The sequence below is a fragment of the Typopeltis vanoorti genome, chromosome 18 (assembly GCF_054136105.1).
Source record: "Typopeltis vanoorti isolate ZY-2024b chromosome 18, IOZ_Tvanoo_1.0, whole genome shotgun sequence".
NCBI classification, from domain to species: Eukaryota; Metazoa; Arthropoda; class Arachnida; order Uropygi; family Thelyphonidae; genus Typopeltis; species Typopeltis vanoorti.
The window spans coordinates 10,253,560-10,271,844 of record NC_143566.1 but is presented as its reverse complement, the minus strand read 5'-3'; the positions used below and the strand labels follow the sequence as shown (position 1 = coordinate 10,271,844).

Sequence of the window (18,285 nt, the reverse complement as noted above, 5' to 3'; positions counted from 1 at the left end):
GGTGCTATTTTCCTGAAGAAAGAAAATTTCAATGACTTTTGTGGCTCACCCATTATTTTACTTTACTTTCCTGGATACAAAACATCACAACACAATACGATACCTGCACTAGATGAACGAATTGCAAAGACACTTGACTCATTTGTTTTTCCTTACAGTACTGTTTACCTGACCCTTAACCCTGACCGTTCCTTACAAACTGAAACTTTTGTGCAGATGATTCATGGACATGTTTCTACATGCTGTTGGATATGATGTTGGTGTGAGATTATCTTACTTTGAGACATCATAGGGCAAATTTTATCTCTGTGGCTCGAAGGGTATTCTATATTATTTGTCCTTATTATGCTAAGTATTTTATCCTCAAAAAGTGTTTTTGATGTTAGACCATGTGACTATTTCTCTCACTCATATGTCCGAAATTGTTGAGAGGGGGGAAAAATAGCATTAGGTGGTGGAAGTGAAAAGGTCATCAAGAGGGTGACAGAGGTCTTTCCTGCAATGCTCCCCCACCTCACACCCTAACACCACCATCCCCCTATCCTCCCCGTCTCCTCCAGAAGATGTCTGCTCAGGCTAGTGGAGAAGAGCGAGCTTCTCATTTGCGAATATCTTTTAGTGATGTCACCTCCAACTGATACTGATAACTTTGGAGGAAAAAAAACCCTCTGACTGATACTAATAAATGCAGAGTGAAAAAAAGGAAAGAAACGCTTCCCTGCAATGCTCCGCCCCACCACATACTCTAACCCCTCATCCCTCTCTCCTCCAGAAAATGTCTGCTCAGCCTAGTGGAGATGAGCGAGCTCCTCATTAGCAGATATCTTTTAGTGATGTCACCTCCAACTGATACTGATAACTTTGGAAGGAAAAAAAAAACGCGTTTTTTTTTTTCATCATTTACCTACGTACAACAAAATTCTCACTCACCTATGTACAACGAAATTGGCGACCGGATAAGAGAGAAATCTACACTGTTGAAAAATAAATTCACATACATTTTATTTATTTATTAATTTTGCTCAGTAATTCTGTTAGAATATGTAGTTAAACTGAATTTTAAAAGTAAAATAGAAAAATAACCAATCAATTTGAAAAAAAAATCATTTCACTTGTCAGAATTCCATCCTCTAACAGCACTCTGAATTCGAAACCGGAAATAGCACTTACCCTAAACAAAACGGCACAGAGACTTTCCCACCAAGCTTTGGAAAACATAGCATGAGCAACTGTGGGAAAGAATTAATACAGAGAACCAATCGGATAGTAATCTAAATTAAGTAGTCAACTAGCCTTTCTGGTTAATTACAGAAATATCTTTCAACTGCTATGTTTTGTGTGTTTTTGTGCTGTGAATATATGTTAGCCACAGTAACCTATAATGAAAAAGTCAACTGCATTTTCAGACTTGTGTTTGTGTTCTGTGTGGTGAATATATGTTAATAATCAACAATTCGGAATATTCAGAAAACGTAGATAGTTCCAAGATGTTTCCATTCTGGAAAGAAAGGTAAGTTAATTTTTTTTAACTTGTACATAACAATTGATAAATTTAATTTCAATAATCACTGCTCGTATGTTTTTGTAAGCCTAATTCTAATACTGAATAGTTTTTTTTTTCATAAGAATAATCATAGGGTACATATTAGAGTATCAACATGGATATATTAGCGACTTTTCATGTCTAATGTGTGTGTGTGTGTGTGTGTGTGTGTTGTGTGTTTGAGGGACACTAGCATATAATTAAATTATTCAGAAAAGCCTAATCACTGCCGCCATCACGTCTCTACTCTAAGAGTTCCCACCCTTTAACAGGAAAGAAATACCCCAAAATGTATTGGAAAATTAGTACAGTCATCTATAGACAACCAAACACAAAACTTGATGACAATGACAGATGTTTGTCACCCTGGGAAAATTCCGAGATATCTTATCTCAAAAACATCGCCCACAATTCCATAGGCAAATCAATACACCATGTGATGTCACAGAGACATGTTCCCCAGAAATTTCCAAACACAAAACGTCATGATAGTTTATCTCTAAATACAACCCACAATGCGAGACGCGAACCCAACACACCACATGATTTCCCTGACAGAAGGGGGAGCACAAAATTCCAAAATTTATCTTATCACTATCCATCACCCATAATGCCATACGCAAACCATTTACTTATCTACAACTCATAACAACACACATCCAGGACACTGACGTCGCTTCCCCTTTCATCCTACCCCTATTTGGTTCATAGTGTCCCACCAATCAAGACAAGAATGCTTCTCCACTAATGATCAATATAAGATAAGGAATCGTGTCATGGGTGGGTGTTGTTTTCAGATGTAGATAAGTGACGTCATTTGTTATTTGTAAATAAGTGACGTTATTGTTTTGAATGAAAAGGACGATATATTAGGGATAAGGATTCATGTCGTGATTGGTGGACACTTCTGACCAGATCAAGATAAGGTAAGGAATCGTGACGTGAATGTTTGTAATTATCAGATGTAGATAAGTGATGTTATTTGTAAATAAGTGACGTCATTTGTAAATAAGTGACGTTATTGTTTTGAATGGAAAAGGGAGATGTAGTCTTTAGGAAAAGTAGCATCCTGTAAATATGTAGTTGTCTAAGTGGAATTATGTCTAATACGGTATATTTAGCGTTCACTTCAGTGTCTCTATATTTAATGTTGTTTAAAATGCGTATTAATTTATTTTGTAAAGAGATTAATGGTGTCAGTGTGGTATGATACTTTCCTCCCCAGCTTAGCATACCGTACTCTACAACAGATTTTATCCAGACGAAATAGAATGCTCTTAGCATTGTCAGAGTTAAGAATCTCTTTAACAAGAAGACTCGAAATAGCATAAATCGTACTTTGTTGCATACTTCGGTAATATGTAGTTTCCAGCTTAAGTTGCTGTCTATTTTTAAATCCTAGGTAGGTTAGAGTATTCTCGTTTTCTATCTCCATACAATTTCAATTTAGATTACTTTTACAGTTACGTAGGAATATATGGATGGAAAAATTGGCTTTACTGTTAGGTGTATTTTTGAATCTAAAAATGATAAATTTTGTTTTACCAGCATTCGGAGTGAGTTTGTTCACACGAGACCAATTTGTCGCTATTTGCAAATCTGTGTTCGCATTTTGCATTTCATTTACAGAATTTGCAGTGAATATCAATGTGCTAACATCTGCAAACGTGTTTGCTTTACTTGATAACTGAATGTCTCACAAGTTGTTGATGTAAATTATAAATAGCCCAAGCACAGAACCTTGAGTAACACCACATTTTACCTGAACGAAATTGCTGTAACTTTTGTTGATTTTTACTGCTTGTGATCTAGACGGTAAATGACTATTAAACCAGTCACGTGCACAGCCTGTAATTCCTATTTTCTCCAGTTTTTTTTCTTCTTTTTTTTTAATGAAATATCGTGGGGCACCGTGTCAAAAGCTTTCGGCAGGTGTAGAAAGACTGCTAAAGTTAGTGTGTTGGTCTTGTGATGAATAAATCAAGTTTGTGAAATTTAACAGCGCGTGCTTCGTGTTTAGTTTCTGTCTAATCCCATAGTGGTTCTTAGAGAAGGTTTTTTTTTCTAAAAAAGTTACTAATCTATTTTTTCTAATTTCTCCAATATTTTGGGGGAAAAAACGGGAGTAGGGAGATTGGCCTGTAGTGTTTAAGATCATTTTCGCATCCTTTTTTAAATATCGGTATCACCACAGCTTTCTTAAATTCTGTTGGAAACACACCAGTCATCACAGGGGCGCACCAGTAGTGTCCGGCGCCTGTGCGCAAAACTTTAGTTGGCGTCCCTATACCCCTTCCCCCAATAAAAAATCACTTTATACAAACGTATCAGTGAGTTAAAATGAAATAAGAAATATATTAATTATAAGTTTATTGAACAAAAAGCAGAAATTACAAAAAAAAATGTATAGAAAACAATAAACATACAAGAAGGCTAAAAACAACAAAAATAATTTGGAAAAAAAAGAAAAAAGTAAATAAATAATAAGATAAATAAATAATAGTAACTGACAAGTATATGAAACAGGAACATATTAAACATTATTGGGTAAAGAAATAGTTAAATAAATATTTAAACAGAAAGAAAAATCACTTAGTGAATTGAACTTTTCTAGCTTTATTAATGAAAATTCTCGAATAAAATCATGTATATCAAGTTGATCCAAAATATCTGACTCTGTTGATATAACGGCAAGATTTGAAAGTGTCTTGTACCATTGTGGAGCTCAAGTAGTTTTTAATAATTTTAAGTTTAGAAAAGGACCGTTCCGCAGATGCTACAGATGCCGGTAATGACAAAAGAATCGAAGAGCAATTCTAAAGTTTGGATAAACTGTGATTAAGCCGTTTGAATAAATATACTGAATTATCTGATATTTATATCGTTTTTAAAATTAGAAATAAATGGTTGACAGTGTAAGATTTCTTCCCATAAATCATCTGCGACAATGTCTGAATGATTCTCGTGTGTTAATTTTTGTCGTAACTTTTTACAACAAGATAATAAATATTCTTTGTTTCGTGAAGTACTTAACAAATACAAAACCTGAAATGAATTCTTTTAATAAAGTAAATCTTTCCTGCAAAGATTGTAATGTTTGATCAATTATGCAGAGAAAAAAAAAATACTCTAAATGAAATTTCAGGATCTACTATATTTTCATTTTCATGTTCGTAATCCAATTGTGTTGTCTTTTTACGTCGCCTTAGTGGTCTACGACTACAAAATACAGATTCTGCGTCAAATTTTGCTGCAATTAATTTTGAGCTTTCTACAATTTCTTCGAAAGTTTCATCGGTCCTATGATCATTTAAAAATTGATTTAGATCATTCGATGCATCTAAAGCAAGTTAGAGATTCATAGATGAAGACTGCAGTATTTGCTGACAAATTCACTTTATTTAAAATACCAAATCTTTGGCGGCTTCACTCTCCTGGCGCCTGTGTGCGTCGCACACATTGCACATATGGCCGGCGCGGCCCTGAGTCATCAGCTAGACTGAAGATAGTCATCAAAGGCGCTATCAGATATTCCTGGCACTTCCGCACAATTCTGACATTCATACTATCGTGTCCAGGAACAGAAGAGTTTTTAATTTTCATTAAAATATTTTTGATTTCATCCTCACAAGCAGGAAAAAAGTACTTGAACTCTCATTTATTTCTTTTAAGTCCGCAATTTCTGAAGGAGGTTTTTTAATAATGCAGCGATGGATTATTAGGACTATTTACAAGTTTTCATTGGCTGTTACGAAATAATTATTAAATCTGTCTGCTAACGTTCTTTCACTGTTTTAATCTGTATGATTGCTGTCCTCATTTCTAAGTCTTGGTTCTCGGATATTTCCCAGAATATCGTTTACGAATTTCCATTGTTTTTTCGCACTCCCTTCACATTTCAAAAATTCGTTACGGTAATACTCGTTTTTTCTTTTTCCTAGGGTTTTTCATTTGCGGGTGAATTAGGCGGTGAATTTTCATCCTGCAACAATGCAAACGAGCTAGGAAAACACGCGCAATTTATATACACATTATAAGAATAGGGCTAACCACTGCATTTTAGAATTATGCTCATGAAATCTAATGATGCGTGGAATGTTTCGGACGCTTAAGGGCCACTGATGATGACGATGCACGTTGGTCTCGAGAGCAAGGTTGTGGATTATTTAACCATCAGTCCATTCGATACTAAATGTGTTGCTGGTTTTGTGGATGAGATCGATGTGAAAAAGGAAACGGAAAAGAAGAAGATAAATGGCATTCTTTCGCGAAAAGGATGTGGTGCCAAAGGATGTAGGAAATAAAACTTGTACGAGGTTACGATGCGATTGAGAAAGGACAAGAGGATGAGGAGAGTGGTCAGGATTATTTTCTGTTGTGATGGCTAAGTCAACAAGTTTTATCATTAGATCGATTCGTCACAATGTAATATTAACCTTCGGTGTTTCTTCCGGATTAATCAGTGAAATTGAGGGGGGGGGAGAAAAGTTACTTTCTGCAGGGAACATTAAAGTCACCGAGGAAAATGACCTCACGTTTGGACAAGGGGAGTGCGGAAAGTCGAACTTCAAAGATAAGAGGTTGGAATGACTACCAGGATTTAGGAGGGCGACAAAAAATAATAAATAAATGCAAACATAAAAAAAAAAGTTCATTTGAGATATTGTAGGCTCTCTTCTGGCTTGCTTGGAATTTGGATCGCACGGATAGGCATGAGCCACCCTTCCGACAGGTCTGTTAAGTGGTGGCGCTCATTATTTGCGCGTGTAAGTCACCGATATTGGGGAAGCGGATGTGAACGTGTTTTGTTTGTTGGTTTTTGTGTTTTTTTTCTGAACGAGTTTTTTAATAATGCGGCGATATTGTATTTGTTTCTACGTGAATCCCAACCACGAAAGGTCGTGAACCCTATTCAAAGCTTGCAGCGAGATGACTAAGGTCGATTGGCCGAGCAGACAAACTAGCCATTTGGCCAAGCACTCTTGCATTCTGTTTTTCTTCCGGAGGGCCGGAGAAGAGTTGAATTGGAGGACGCCGCTCGCCACAGAAGAGCAGCCACGCTTCCCAGAGAGCACCCCGTCTCCTTTCATAACATTCCAAATGCTTAAACGGTCTCACTCACAATGCACAGAAGAAGAAAGGAAACGCAAAAGAGGGAATTAGTACTCCCAGAACCCGACGTGGCATCAGCACTTCAGTCCTCCCCGGAGCAAGCCGGTGAAAGTCGTGCGTATTCATCGAAAGCGCTGTTGTTTGTTGCTTGAGAAAAGTGCGCGAAATAAAAGTAATCACAAACTCCGTGCAATACTCGGATTTGAATTCGTTTTCTTTGCTGTTGCCTCATTTATTTATTTTCTGTCGTTTTAGAACTGCTGGCTTCGAATTCTCCCGTTGAACTCTAAGGTCATTCATTGTGAGTACTCCCCATCGTTTTTCGAATCTTTTCAGATTCGCTCGCCTGCCGAAAACGTGTCGTAATCCGATTTGCTGCGTTGCAAGAAGAAGCACGAGATAACTCGACGATAATTCTACGGATATCGAGCGACCAAAATCATTCTCCGAACTGGAAGCGGCATCTTAAAAGGGCAGTGCCAAACTGAAATACGGAACACTTCAAGACATCGCAAGAGGTCGGCTTTTAATGTCCTTCGGGAGTTATCACCTCGTCATGCATTTAAATGAAAATGAAACGCACTGTGAGGTCGCTGCTACCATTTGCACACACACACACACACGCCAGAAAACGCCCCGCGAATCGGCAGCGCTAATCTGATGCGGAAACAACCAATTTCAAAATACTGGAGTTGCTGCATGTCGCGACGTCGTCAGTTTTATCCCCTCCTCCCCATTACACTGTGTTCATTTCGGTTCTTCTGGAAGTATGCCAGCTGTTCGGGTGAGGGGGGGGGAGGCACGGGATTTCTTGATTACACTCGACTGCGGACGAATTGGAAAACGAAAAATGACGATCTCAGTTATTTGTTGGAATCCACTGCAATAAACACGAATGCATTTTGTAGGTTAATCGCCGTTCGGTTTCCTCTCTCATCATTACACCAGTTTCGACCTCTTTTTCACTATCTCTCTCTCTCTTTAACAAAACATCTGATTAAACATTACAAGACTCGCTTTCTAATAAAATACAGCAAAGGAGTTGCTTGCCCACGAAGTCGCCATCTTTTGATGAAGGAAAAAGGGTTGAATTAGTGGCGAGGGGTTGCTCGATTTCGTCACCATGAGAACAGTGTAGTCATGGAACATAACAAACAGGATTTGATTCAAGCCCCCTCCCCCCCCCCCGAGGAGTAATTCATTTTACATCTCTAGAACCAGCCTGTCCTGAGCATTTCACCAAATTGTGGTCTAAAATTGTGATTTCCACTGGACTGACGTCAGACATGGGTGAGATTTCCGTTTCATTCGGGAATTGTAAGAACATAACCCCCCAGGGATCTAAAAGATAAAATCGAGTGCTGTGAGTTGTGCAGCGATTAATTGTAGAAGGTAAATGATTCCGAATCAGCTCTTTTAGAGCAGCAGAGATCGGCAACCTCGTTTGGCTGAAGAGCCACATTGGTGAAAATACCATTCGGTCGAATATTCAGAGGGGCACACCCGAAAAACAAAAGGCCGCAATATCAGAAATAAGAGCGGGATGTTTCCAACTTGAAACAGATTAAAGGAATGTGTACCCGTAAATAAAGGAAATAATATTTAATCTATTTCCAGTCTTAAGAAAAAAAATAGAAATAGGCTATCCTCAGTAGTCCTTTGAATTGAAAAATAAAAAAAAAATCGAGCCAAACTCTGAGAAGCCGCAAAAAATTGGCAGACCTTCGTTTCAGAGGATTAAACAAAGAAAGACGCGTCGCTGATTAGGGAGAGAGCAACGCGCAGAATTGAAGGATAACAAGAACTAGCAGGAGAGAGAGAGATGTGTGTGTGTGTGTGTGTGCGCGCGCTTAAAAAGATGCTTTTGAGCAACACAGACTCACATGCAACAAGCCTCCTCTCCACCGTAATGGAGAGGCGGCTTGATTACTTCAGCGAGGCACGAGAAACAACCAATACTCAGTGGCACGAAGAAGACTCGCAGCAGCGAAGCGAAGTGAAGAGTGGGGAGGATCAGCCTCGAGAGGACGCGATTGCTGTTTACTCTGGAGCAGCGTCTTGTTCTGGCGGAATGAACTAAACCGTCAGGTCAAAGGGCACGAAGAGTGAAATTGACCAGATGAAAACTAGGAATGCGTGCGGGTCTAATTTGTGAAAAGTACAAATGTCCTCGTGTCACGAGCATTACCTGCATTGAGGGCAATGTGTGAGGGCCCCGCGGCATGACATGCAGTTAAAGAAATGTCACCATCGCATGACAACGTTTCACCTTCTATTTGGGTTTGTACGACTTTCGCACGAACGATCGTTTATTTCGGTACGCCGAGAAACAACTGAATGGTTACAAATGGGTGGTTCCGAATGAGGGGGGGGGGATGGTTTTAGCAATTTGTTGAAGATTTAAAGAAAAATCTCTGGAGATGCTTCAAAAGCAATCCCACAAATTAATTAAAGTGAGCCGCGAAGAATTCGACACTCGACGGACTGAACGCTGTTTATGCCAAATCCTACCCGGAATGCCGTCTCCGAAGCAACCTGACGACAGAGCTTCTTACAACTTGGGGGTGGGAAAGAGGACGGGGCGAAAGTGAAATGGAGATTGCTGTGCGAGACAACAACAGCAGCTCCGCATTAGTGGGGGGATTCCGAAGGGAGATAAGAAATACGCATCGGAGTCGTTTGAACGCCATCTCGTAAGATATGCGAAAGAAAATATTTTCGAATCGATGACTGACAGAATAACGAGGAAGTCGATTCCGCTTCTCTTTTGGGGAAATGTCTGAAATCTTCGCGTCGACAACTCTCTGGTATGTTATCCCACCATCTAACTCTCTCTCTCTCTCTCTCTCTCTCTCTCTCTCTCTCTCTCTCTCTCTCTCTCTCTCCACCAACTTCGTAGGGAATGCCGAAGAAAGAAAGAGAGAGATGAAATGTATATGATCCGCAGAATTTTTGGAGTAGGAATTCCCCGTGAATGTTTTTAATTCATTAAAGACTTAAATTATTTTCTCATTTGCCTTCATAAATCAATCTCGTAAACCACGTGATATTAAGAGTGGGTAATCACCAATCAAAATTCAACACTTGCTGAGTTTTGAATATTTTTTAAATATTATTTTTAGAGCATCATCTTGCAACTGATGGCGCTCCTAAAAAGAATATGAAACATTTCTGCTCCCCTAATACCAGTAAACGTGTGTTTACCTTAAAGGAAATGTGTTATGACCATTTGGTTTAGTGACGTCATCAACAGCTGTGGCATGTCGCAACGTCAGGTGTCTTCCACTCCAATTCCCAGCTTGCGAAAGTGGCCGCACGGTGTTCATGGAATTCACTGAACGAAAATAACATTTTCATCGAGGAATCGGCGTATTTACTGGCATTCGACGAACCGTAATAACCGAGGTAATATATTAACACCACGGGTGGCCAACAAATCGGAATTTGTCGAATGAGAGTTGCGTTCGAATAATTCAGCAGATGCAAGGTGCTAAGCAGATTGCAAAACGACTTCCCTATTTGGAGTTCACGCAAGGGTTCCTCGCAAACCGAAAATAATAATATTTTATCGGCGGTTTGTGAGCGCCATTCCCGCCACGAAACAATCACGTGTAAAACAAACGAGTCTGCACCATTGGCACAAACGTTGATGACGTAAATAGAATTGAAAATCGAACACACACAAAAAACGAATAAAAAACAAGACGATGTGCTCAAGAAGAAATAAAAGATGCGACTGCACGTGCCAGCGATGCTCTTTTATGGCTACGATGCAAAATACCCCTGTGATGCTCGAATTCGCCACTACAAGGTAACACTTTCATTAGAATACAGTAATCCCTCGATTAATGCGCCCCCGATTAGTGCGTTTTCGATTAGTGCTTCATTTTTTTCTATACCCAAATTCGATTAGTGCGCCTCTATACATCTTAAAAACGAATGTTACAGATTTGAAAAATTTTCGATCTCTACATTTTTATGGCTAACTATTTCAAAAAATCACTCACCAGAATGAAATAATTTAGTTACCGATTTGAAACATTTTACAAAGTTATTTTTCAATGGCATACTACACGACTTCCACACTTTGTTCCAAATTTACCGCTAAAATTTATGTCGTCTGCTAATTACACAGCATTACGATGACGATATCTCGTGCAATTGTTTTCCTTACATTTTTATTTAAATTATTTTCCTAACCTCTAATCACGAGTAAAAGAATTAGTGAGCAAAAATGTGGAAGTGTGAAAATGATTCGAAAAGTAATCTCGTTGGAAGAAAAACTTGAAATAATAAAGAAAATGAACAAGGCGAGTCCAGAGCAAAGATAGGACAAGAACACAAAAATGGGTCAATCAACTGCTGAATTCAAGGAGAAAGGTGAGGCTGCTTCAAGTTCATCACGCATGCACTCGAAATCAAGTATTAATTAGAGAGACTTCGTTTTACATGGATCGAAGATTGTAACCAAAAACGGATCCCGCTAAACACTGGCCTTGTTAAATCAAAAGCATTGAACTTCTTTGCAACCTTGAAAGAAAGAGCTATCAGTGATGGTAAAGAAGAAGAATTCCACTTTAGTGCTGGGTGATTTGAGCGTTTGAAAAAGAGAAACAGCCTACATAATGTTCTAATCAAAGGCGAAGCTGCAAGTGCAGATAAGGAGATACCCAGAGATTTTGAAGAAAATTGTGTAAGAAGGGGACTATTGTGATCAACAAATATGTAATGTCAATGAAACCGGCCTTTTTGGAAGTGAACGCCTTCCACGACTTTTCTGGCCAAATCAGAGAAATCTCAGCCTGGTGATAAAGTCGCAAAGTCGAATGAAATTACTGCGAGCCGTTTGGAAGCACATTCTTCCACATTGTGCAATTATGATTTTAGAGACGTTTTAAATGAATTTAAGTTAACTAAATCTCATTCTGAGAAGTTGAGTGATTCCAACCTGCTAAATTTAGATGCACAGCGGGAAGATCCCGAAGAATATGAAGAAAATTTAACCACTGATAGTCAGCCAAAAGAGATTTCACAGAAACAATTTGAAAATATCTTTCGTACAAGCGAAGTTTTTAAGCAGCAATGCCTCGAGGCTGACCTTGATGAAGAGAGAAGCGGCGAAATTTGCAGAAGAGGCAACAGCAGGGCCATACCGTCAGTTGTATGAAAAAAAAGAAACAAAATGCCCGCCAAACTACGCTAGCTCAATTCTTTGTTAAGAAGTAGAATAATAAATTAACCAGCGTGCTAAGCCGTCAGTGCTTGTCGTAATAACAGCCCCGAACGAAGACTTTCTTTAATTATGTGTTTTCGGGTTATTACGTTTTGTCATCTGATTGTCCGTAATTGCCCTTCGGGCATTAGAATTGTGCGCACTCGTGGGATAAACTCTTTGGTGCGTGTCATCGATGCGAGCTGATGAGTCGCGTCAGGTAAATCTCATTAACGGTGGCGACGAAATCAACGTTGGCGAACGCCAAAAGAAACATCTGCGGATGGAGAGCGACCGCTGCTGTTCATCGCAAATGAAAAGGGGGCGTTCGTTTTAAGGTGCACCCCCTGTTCGCCATTTTGAGATCAAGTCAGGTTTGCTGTAAATGCAAAATTGTCGTCGGAGAAGTTGCTTTTTCTCCACTTTAAAAGCCTGCCGCAGTGCGTGCGTGTGTTCTGCCAAAGCATCGTCTTCTACCTTCCTCTGCGTATGATCATTGCTCATCCTTCCACTCTTCGTTGCATTGTTCACCATATTCTCTCTCTCTCTCAAACCTTCTTTCTTCGTATCTCATTAGCTTCTTCAATGATATTCTTAGAATTATTTTCTCTTTATTCCCTGATGGTGTTTCAACTCCTTGCAGCTCTTCTTTAAGATTGACATTCTCCTTTTAAGAACAGACATTCTTTCCTACCGTTTCTTGTCAAAGATACTTAAATTCCTTTCCCCGCTTCCTCCTTGCAGTACTCCGTTTTCGACTGCATTTTTCGCATCAGCTCTTCGTTCCTCTCCGCAGTGCGTTCTTCCAACATCGATCTGACTGCTGTCCTATCGAGTTGACACTTCCCATAACTCCACGTTCTTGTAAAAGTTTTCCTCTCTTTAACGCATTGCCATCTACGCGCTGTGATGATTAACCTCAGCTTCTTACACTTCTTTCACCTTAAGACGTGCAGATGCTATTTTCATTTATTTATTTACTGGTTCAGATATTTTGGAGCGAGTGTTTCTAATTTCCTTCGGACTTAATGCTGCCACGGAAACGCCTTGATATAATGGAAACTGGCGGACCTTGATCTCGTCCTAAACGCAACTAATCGCAGGTTAAAGGTCAGAGTGCATAAATTAGGCGTGAATTCAGATCCACACTTCGGTTGCTGCATTACTGAACTCGCCCTTCGTCCGCTGGGAGGGTTTTGCCGTGCAGCCCCGTCGTGATAAGACAATGCTGCATCTTTCTGACAAAAGGAATAAATCCGTGCGCGGAAGGGTTAGGCGGAACTCGCGAACTAACCGGAGACGAAAAGCAGTCGGATGATGCAAACCGCAATACTCGGGGGAGGGGGGGGGAGACTTTTTTCAAGAGCGAATGGGGTCACACTCTTGGGAATGTTTCCTGTTCAGATTAAGAAAAAGCGCGCGCATGTGTAATGCTCGGTATAAATCCTCTTACGAGTGCGGCTATTGTGTCGCCTCCGAGCGAAAGTAGGACATCCGCATGGCCGTAATTGACGTCTTTTCCGAAACTTATGCAGAAGGGCAAAAGTTAGAAATACGGAAAACGTTTGTTTGCGCTGTCGGAGAAAGAAAGAAAGATGAACTGTCTGTCAGTCTCTCGTTCTTTCTCAGTGTGTGAAAAACAGCGGAGGCTTATTCTGCACGGAAAATGCAGAGGAGGGTTTTCCCTGCAAAAGGAACTGCACACACCCACCAAATTGTTGACCAACGATCATTTTTTTTATCCTTGCACTTAAAATATTCAAAATAAATTCTGTTCTTTCTGCCGCGATCCGCTGGAAAAAAGATTTTTCGATTCCATTTTTACATTACTCTATTTCGGAAGTCAAATAAACGTCAATTCTTTCAAGTGAAATTTGCAATCCGCGTGATTTTACTTTTCTTCGTAAACGGGAAAAATGTGTAAAACTGCTGATATGCAAATTTTGGGGAAATATGAAATGTATCAAGTTTAAATGTCGACAAGTTGACGTCAGATTTGCTTCTAACCATCGCAAATAAATATCGTAAGGTGTTCTGCACAGTTTCACGCTCGCACATCCTTCCTCGAAGCAGAGGCCCAAAGATTAACGAAAGTTTTGCCAAGAAGCATCTGCCAATCACCTTTGACTCCTAGCAGGTGGCAACAAAAGCCGAAGTCTTATAGGTCTGTTGACACATATTTCTATGTAGCGAAGAAATGACGTACAAGACAAAGAAACATCCAAGAAAAGCAAAGTTGAACCATTTTCTTAAGTATAGCTGTTTATCGGCTCGGGTGCCAAGCGGTTTTAAGCAGAAGTTTTGTGCTTACAACATTTAAGAGACGGAAATGATTCTTCAGCTGTACTTACTGCTTGTGGCTGCTCCTCTTCGTTCTCCTTTCTTTCACTGCGGCCGCTCCTTAAACCACTTCGACCACTGAACTGAGCTCAACCAAAGTCCAGCACATCGCATCAGCAGCGATGAGTCATCGAGAAGGCTGCGTGGACGACGTCCTCTTTTGCTGCAGAAGCGATATGAATCAGCACAGCGCCTGAATGACGGACGGAATGACGAAGCTAGTCAAGGAGGAGGGGGGGGGGGATGCAGGATGGAGAAGAAAAGCGGAAGGGCAAAGAAGAATGGGTGGAGAGGGGCTAATGGGTCGAGTGGCGAACATTTAACCGAAGGAAACTTCGCCATCCCAATAATTTTTCTTCCAGAAAACTGCAAGGTTACGACTCCCCCCCCCTCTGCGTCGGAACATTTCAAGAGCCAAAAGAAATGGCAGCGAGTGATGTTGGAACTAAGATTTTGTTCCTTTTCTTCTCATTAGAGGATTTAAGAAAGAAATTGAGATTGCGAAACACTTCGTTTTTTTTTTTTTAATTTGTGCTTCGATCCTCTTAAGCGCGATTTAAAGGCAGAACCAATAAAATCGAAATGTTACGACGAATTTTATTTCACTTAAATCGCGAGAATAATTCTCTTCATTCAAATGGAAGTTTTCGTTTCCTAAAATGGTGATCGCCGAAATGCCCTTCAACAGGCAGAAAGAAATAATTGTGAGATCACGGAGTTTACGTAATATCGACATCCCGCCTCAATGAACGAGTGTTTTTAACTTAAGAGCCCGATTTGCGCTTCTTGCGTCAATTATGACGTCATTGTGATCTCATTGATATTCAAGCGAGTGCTCCTCGCTGTTCATTCGGATCGCGCCGTTTTCTTTTTCTTTTTGTCAATCGTTTCGGAATTTCTCCATGCAGAATTTACATTCATTCCTTGAACCTTTTTTTTTCCCGTGTGTTTCGAAAGCCAAGCGCAAAAAATAAAGAAGGCACAACACAAAAGAAAAAAAACAACTCGCATCACGTCTTTCTTAGCAACGTCAATAATGCGCTTCTTTCAGAAGATTTTGATAGCGAACCCACCCACACGCTCTCGCCTGGACGGGGAATATTAAGCAGCACGTTAAGCAGAATGGGAGCGACAACAAAATCCTCGTCGCGTAATCTGCACCCGCTCGTAAATATTTACGGACAACACGAGAGAAAACAAAATTTTTCCAGCGAGCAGAAATAAGAAGTCTCAACTTTTCTTGGCTTTCGTAACTTCCCCCTTCGATTTATTGCTTAAGTACAAAGTCTTAAGTACTTTCTCGGCATTCGTCGCTTTGTGTCAACACGCAAATTGCCCGTTTACGAATGGCGGCACTGTGGCCACGGGTGCCGAGGAAAGCAAAAAACAACGCGAGAGAACGAAAGGAAAAGAAAAGAAGAGATTCCAGCCATTATCCCCTCGCCCATATAAAGCGGTGTTCCCGGTGTGTCCCACTTCTATTCATCCCGCCTCTCTCCAGCGGAAGTGCGCCAAATAAGCAGGATGCGTTGGAATGTGCTTTCAATAGAAAATCAGATAGGAAAAAGTGAGAAGCGGAGATTGTCGGAAGTAGCTATTACATAAGAACTGCTGCTATTACTTGTAATCTGAAGAGGGGAGTGCAGCAAGAGGAGTAGGGCACGTACAGAACTCAACTTCAGACACAAAGACAGTAATTGTACATCAACGCGTGAGGTATTTCAAGGAGAAAACAAAATCTGTACTTCTATGAAACAAGAAGTGGCCATTAGCTTTGACGAATGGTGCATTTCATGAACATCCCCCACTCCTAGAAGAACTTATGTTGGGGTGAGAAAAAGGAGATCTACCCATTAACACACATAACTGGAATAAACTTCCATTTGTAGTCGTGACAAAATAAAATTATGTATGTTTTATGGGAAGCTCACTCGTGAAAGATTCTGACGTAAATTTCTACGACAGGTGAGCCAACAGGTAATCCAGAAACTCGTCTGCAGAGAACCGACGTCAAAATATTTTTCAAGTCACGTCGCTCGCCCAATAAGCAACGTGATAGTTTGTACCGAAATTCTTCTTCCAGCTGAAAACATTTTCAAACGGCCAACCTTGGGTGGGATTCAAATCCACGATCTGTTAGTGGGAGAGCAGTAAAGTAAATCCACTAGGCCAACCCAGACTGGAAAAGTCTTCGAATATTCCACGATTACTTAAATACAAGCTTCTCTTCTTTTAGAACAGTGTGGTTGGGCTTATAATACATCTCATGCTGCATTGTTTGTCGCACAGAATAACCAGAGCCGCGTTCAGGGCTGAGGCAGAAGGTCTTGTTCGAGAAGTATATTACAGTCTCCCTAAAAAAAGTCAGCGTTACTGTGTACGAGAAATACTGAAGGCATAGGATTAATCTTAGAAGGAGAGTTTAGAATTTTACATAAGCACATGGAATATTCGGAGTCCACAGATGGGTACTCCTGATATTGTGCATAAAGAGATGGAGAGGTATAATGACATCCTAGAAATTACAGAGATATCTGGTGTCAGGGCACCAGATGGATTTCATCCTGGCTCTCCAGAGATGGACGACAATCATCTCTGATGTGCATACTTGTCCAGGAGCTGACTGGTACTGACCATCAGCTATTGAAAGCCAAAGTAAGACTAAGACTCCGAAAACTTCTACGTCAGGCACATCCTACTAGACTGGATGTTAGCGTAATTCCCAGTGGGTTCACAGAAAAAACTTCAACACGACTGGATGATCATTTGTGAGGCTTGTGAGTGGACTTCACCAGAAATGCTTTGGGAAAGAGCCAAGGTGATAATACAGGATACAGCCAAGAAGTATCTCAACCCAATAAGAAGACCAACTGCCCCTTGGATATCAGATTCAACATGGGAACTAATCAAAAGAAGGCGGTTAGAAAAACAAAGAGACACAGGGACTGAAGAATATAAGAAATTACATGGAGAAGTCAAAATAGCCATCAGGCAGGACAACGAAACGCTTTCTACTAATAAATGTGAAGCGATAGAGTTTCAGATTCGTGACCTAAAGCACAAGTTTAACAAAAATTGTACGTCATTAGAGACAGAAATGGAGCATCACTAACAGAATAATCGAAAAGAGGTGGAGAGAATACTGTGAGGAACTGTACAGTAGAGTAGATAAAAAGATTTGGAAGCACCCTTCACTAGGAAAATTTCGATTTGGAACCTCCTCCACTTAAACATGAAGTTGAAAGAGCAGCTTAGCAGCAATAAGGCCCAGGTGCAGATGGAAGCCCAGCAGGGTTAATTAAGACCACAGCACAGGGGATGGAGGGGTAAGAGTGTTTCATAGATTGATTACAAGGACACAGCGGACATGATCATGGCCTAGAGACTGGAAGAAGTCGGTTTTCATTCCACTACTTAAGAAAGGTGATATGAAAGCTTGCAAGAACTGTAGAACTATTAGTTTAATAATAATATTATTCTTCTTATTATTATTATTCCTGATACTTCCAAGGAGTTCGAAGACTCATCGCGGGAGGACACCTACAACTGTCTCAACCACTACACCGAACCTGTACTACGAATCAACTCCATCAACGCCATCTACCGCCCACCTCCACCATCACAACTAGTATTTTTGTCTGTAAATTGCGTGTGTTCTGAAGGTCCGATTTTTCTATATGCGGGATGAAAAACCCGAGTTTCCGGGAGAAAAACCCTGCTAATATCTCATGCAAGCAAAATTTTTTGAAGATCATGCTAAATACGATTGAGGCCAAAGTTGAGGCAGAGATGCCTGAGGAACAAGCAGGTTTTAGGAAAGGTAAGGGCACCAGAGATCAGATCAGATCCTTTGCCTTAGACAGATTATAGAAAAATATAAAAAGACTTTGGACTCTATCTGGTAATGTATTCCTTAGACAACTCTAAAGCTTTTGAGTGTTCAGCATGTGAAACTGTGAGAAGTAATGAAAAGAAGAGGTTTCCTCAACACACTTTTTGATACACAACTTGTACAGGGAGCAAGAAGCCACGGGAAGAACAGGTGTTGGATTGAATGACTAGCTTCAAGTGGGAAAAG

General features: G+C 40.2%; 1 protein-coding gene across 1 annotated transcript in view; it reads right to left on the bottom strand.

The window, feature by feature from the left end:
* The window catches only part of LOC150096485 (uncharacterized), a 67,212-nt gene extending 52,820 nt beyond the window's left edge, over window positions 1-14,392 (bottom strand). The window contains exon 1 of the mRNA XM_090408223.1: window positions 14,219-14,392. The gene's annotated coding sequence lies outside the window, so the exon portion shown is untranslated. The remainder of the gene's footprint in view (window positions 1-14,218) is intronic.
* Window positions 14,393-18,285: the final 3,893 nt, after the last annotated feature.